This window comes from Coregonus clupeaformis, chromosome 27 (assembly GCF_020615455.1).
Source record: "Coregonus clupeaformis isolate EN_2021a chromosome 27, ASM2061545v1, whole genome shotgun sequence".
In the NCBI taxonomy this organism is placed as follows: Eukaryota; Metazoa; Chordata; class Actinopteri; order Salmoniformes; family Salmonidae; genus Coregonus; species Coregonus clupeaformis.
Genome location: NC_059218.1, coordinates 6,801,255 through 6,806,455, shown reverse-complemented (window position 1 = coordinate 6,806,455; position 5,201 = coordinate 6,801,255).

The window sequence follows — 5,201 nt, the reverse complement described above, 5'->3', positions numbered from 1 at the left end:
GTACAAACAATAGTACGCAAGTATAAACACCATTGGTCCACGCAGCCGTCATACCGCTCAGGAAGGAGACGCGTTCTGTCTCCTAGAGATGAACGTGCTTTGGTGCGAAAAATGCAAATCAATCCCAGAACAACAGCAAAGGACCTTGTGAAGATGCTGGAGGAAACAGGTACAAAAGTATCTATATCCACTGTAAAACGAGTCCTACAGTGGGGGAAAAAAGTATTTAGTCAGCCACCAATTGTGCAAGTTCTCCCACTTAAAAAGATGAGAGAGGCCTGTAATTTTCCTCATAGGTACACGTCAACTATGACAGACAAATTGAGATTTTTTTTTCCAGAAAATCACATTGTAGGATTTTTAATGAATTTATTTGCAAATTATGGTGGAAAATAAGTATTTGGTCACCTACAAACAAGCATCATTTCTGGCTCTCACAGACCTGTAACTTCTTCTTTAAGAGGCTCCTCTGTCCTCCACTCGTTACCTGTATTAATGGCACCTGTTTGAACTTGTTATCAGTATAAAAGACACCTGTCCACAACCTCAAACAGTCACACTCCAAACTCCACTATTGGCAAGACCAAAGAGCTGTCAAAGGACACCAGAAACAAAATTGTAGACCTGCACCAGGCTGGGAAGACTGAATCTGCAATAGTTAAGCAGCTTGGTTTGAAGAAATCAACTTGGGAGCAATTATTGGGAAATAGAAGACATACAAGACCACTGATAATCTCCCTCGATCTGGGGCTCCACGCAAGATCTCACCCCGTGGGGTCAAAATGATCACAAGAACTGTGAGCAAAAATCCCAGAACCACACGGGGGGACCTAGTGAATGACCTGCAGAGAGCTGGGACCAAAGTAACAAAGCCTACCATCAGTAACACACTACGCCGCCAGGGACTCAAATCCTGCAGTGCCAGATGTGTCCCCCTGCTTAAGCCAGTACATGTCCAGGCCCGTCTGAAGTTTGCTAGAGTGCATTTGGATGATCCAGAAGAGGATTGGGAGAATGTCATATGGTCAGATGAAACCAAAATAGAACTTTTTGGTAAAAACTCAACTCGTCGTGTTTGGAGGACAAAGAATGCTTGAGTTGCATCCAAAGAACACCATACCTACTGTGAAGCATGGGGGTGGAAACATCATGCTTTGGGGCTGTTTTTCTGCAAAGGGACCAGGACGACTGATCCGTGTAAAGGAAAGAATGAATGGGGCCATGTATCGTGAGATTTTGAGTGAAAACCTCCTTCCATCAGCAAGGGCATTGAAGATGAAACGCGGCTGGGTCTTTCAGCATGACAATGATCCCAAACACACCGCCCAGGCAACGAAGGAGTGGCTTCGTAAGAAGCATTTCAAGGTCCTGGAGTGGCCTAGCCAGTCTCCAGATCTCAACCCCATAGAAAATCTTTGGAGGGAGTTGAAAGTCTGTGTTGCCCAGCGACAGCCCTTCTCTAGAGGAGATCTGCATGGAGGAATGGGCCAAAATACCAGCAACAGTGTGTGAAAACCTTGTGAAGACTTACAGAAAACGTTTTACCTGTGTCATTGCCAACAAAGGGTATATAACAAAGTATTGAGAAACTTTTGTTATTGACCAAATACTTATTTTCCACCATAATTTGCAAATAAATTCATAAAAAATCCTACAATGTGATTTTCTGGATTTTTTTTCCTCATTTTGTCTATCATAGTTGACATGTACCTATGATGAAAATTACAGGCCTCTCTCATCTTTTTAAGTGGGAGAACTTGCACAATTGGTGGCTGACTAAATACTTTTTTACCCCACTGTATATAGTGTATATAAGGGGTGTAACGGTTCACCAAACCCGCGGTTTGGTACGTATTGCGGTTTTGGGGTCACTGTTCGGTTTAGCGGGAAAATTAAATGCCAACAGTTACGGAGTCATATAATGCCTGATGAGAGCACAAATCAGGAATACCAACACTTTGTATTTTCTTAAATGAAAAACACACAATTACTCATCAACAACACTAAAATAAAGTGCAATATGCGTGTGAAATCAATATGTAAACATGGCTCAGACATTGTATAGGCCTATGCTATTATGTTTCCTTACATAGAGAAAAGTATGCGCAATTGTGTGACTATTAAAGGGGGTGTGTCTGTAGCACAGTACTTATACAGTTGAAGTCGGAAGTTTACATACACCTTAGCCAAATACATTTAAACTCAGTTCTTCACAATTCCTGACATTTAATCCTAGTAAACATTTCCTGTTTTAGGTCAGTTAGGATCACCACTTTATTTTAAGAATGTGAAATGTCAGAATAATAGTAGAGAGATTGATTTATTTCAGCTTCTATTTCTTTCATCACATTCCCAGTGGGTCAGAAGCTAACGTACACTCAATTAGTATTTGGTAGCATTGTCTTTAAATTGTTTAACTTGGGTCAAACGTTTCGGGTAGCCTTCCACAAGCTTCCCACAATAAACTGGATGAATTTTGGCCCATTCCTCCTGACAGAGCTGGTGTAACTGAGTCAGGTTTGTAGGCCTCCTTGCACGCACACGCTTTTTCAGTTCTGCCCACACATTTTCTATAGGATTGAGGTCAGGGCTTTGTGATGGCCACTCCAACACCTTGACTTTGTTGTCCTTAAGCCATTTTGCCACAACTTTGGAAGTATGCTTGGGGTCATTGTCCATTTGGAAGACCCATTTGCGACCAAGCTTTAACTTCCTGACTGATGTCTTGAGATGTTGCTTCAATATATCCAGATAATTTCCTTCCTCATGATGCCATCTATTTTGTGAAGTGCACTAGTCCCTCCTGCAGCAAAGCACCCCCACAGCATGATGCTGCCACCCCCGCTCTTCACAGTCGGGATGGTGTTCTTCGGCTTGCAAGCAACCCCCTTTTTCCTCCAAACATGACGATGGTCATTATGGCCAAACAGTTCAGAGGACATTTCTCCAAAAAGTACGATCTTTGTCCCTATGTGCAGTTGCAAACCGTAGTCTGGCTTTTTTATGGCAGTTTTGGAGCAGTGGCTTCTTCCTGTCGATATAGGACTCGTTTTACTGTGGATATAGATACTTTTGTACCTGTTTCCTCCAGCATCTTCACAAGGTCCTTTGCTGTTGTTCTGGGATTGATTTGCACTTTTTGCACCAAAGTACGTTCATCTCTAGGAGACAGAACACTCCTTCCTGAGCGGTATGACAGCTGCGTGGTCCCATGGTGTTCATACTTGCGTACTATTGTTTTTACAGATGAACATGGTACCTTCAGGCGTTTGGAAATTGCTCCCAAGGAAGAACCAGACTTGTGGAGGTCTACAACTTTTTTCTGAGGTCTTGGCTGATTTCTTTAGATGTTCCCATAATATCAAGCAAAGAGGCACTGAGTTTGAAGGTAGGCCTTGAAATACATCCACAGGTACACCTCCAATTGACTCAAATTATGTCAATTAGCCTATCAGAAGCTTCTAAAGCCATGACATTTCTGGAATTTTCCAAGCTGTTTAAAGGCACAGTCAACTTAGTGTATGTAAACCTCTGACCCACTGGAATTGTGACACAGTAAATTATAAGTGAAATAATCTGTCTGTAAACAATTGTTTGAAAAATTACTTGTGTCATGCACAAAGTAGATGTCCTAACCGACTTGCCGAAACTATAGTTTGTTAAAAATAAATTTGTGGAGTGGTTGAAAAACAAGTTTTAATGACTCCAACCTATGTATGCAAACTTCAGACTTCAACTGTTATTTTCCACTCCTGGGAAATGTGATGGACTGTTACTGTTAAGTAGCTCTCTGTTGCCCTGGAGGTCCATCCATCTGTAGTAAGCGCAACACAGCCCACTGGGCACACACTGGTTGAATCAACGTGGTTTCCACGTCATTTCAATGAAATTATGTTGAACCAACATGGAATAGATGCTGAATTGAAGTCGGTGCCCAGTGGGAGGGTGCATTGGCCAATTCATTGACAACTTAGGCTTTAGCTTGCTTATATAGAGCGGGTACAACCTGTTTGCTGAAAAAGTTGCAAGAGGGCAAAGTTCGTAACGTGACAAGCACTTTCACAAGGTGCTGAAATCTCCTATTCTTCTCAACCACCAAGAATGCGGTGAGGATGACCACACAATTTATTTTCATTAGAAGCAAAATCTATTGGTTTTCTACCCAAAGTTGCAAAGGAAATGTTGTGATCTATTTAAAACACAATACATCAGTAAAATGGATAAAAGAGTGTGGCAGTGTAGCAGGAAGAGCATCTAGTGGTCAAAACCTGGTACTTCACACATGTATGGTAAATAATGCAAGCAACTTGGTTGACTGATTTCTCTGAACTGGGGAATATAACCTTCACCAGATTCACAGGGAATACTTTACATAGTATGAAGAAGCAATATCCCCAACTGCATATTCATACTACTTGTCAGCCAGAGAACTGATACTGTATACTGTTTGATGGAGTGGGATTTGTGTGGGATTTGTGGGTGGCTTTTGACCATGTTGCTTTTTTTATTTTAACCCCTTTTTCATGGTATCCAATTGGTAGTTACAGTCTTGTCCCATCGCTGCAACTCCCGTACGGACACGGGAGAGGCGAAGGTCAAGAGTCGTGCGTCCTCCGAAACACCACCCAACCGAGCCGCACTGCTTCTTGACACAGTGCCCGCTTAACCCGGAAGCCAGACGCACCGATGTGTCGGAGGAAACACTGTACACCTGGCGACCGAGTCAGCGTGCACTGTGCCCGTCCCACCACAGGAGTTGCTAGTGCGCGATGGGACAAGAACATCCCTGCCGGCCAAACCCTCCCCTACCCTGGACGACGCTGGACCAATTGTGCACCGCCCCATGGGTCTCCCGGTCGCGGCCGGCTGCGACAGAGCCTGGACTCGAACCAGGATCTCTAGTGGCACAGCTAGTGCCTTAGACCACTGCGCCACTCGGGAGACGACTTTCGACCATGTTATTAGATTCCTCATGTCTTACTCAGAAGTTTGGTTAAAATCGGATGTTGCCCAGCAAACCGGGAACATCCCCAGAATATTAGCTAAGATTCCCATTAAGTTCTAGTTAGGGTTTTATTTATCATTAGGACGATAACATTCAAAGACCGTTTTGATAAATATTTTACTTAAATTTTATTTGTATGTTTTAAAAATGAAATATCCTTGGAATGTTCTCCTACCATTCACTAAAATGTTGTGCA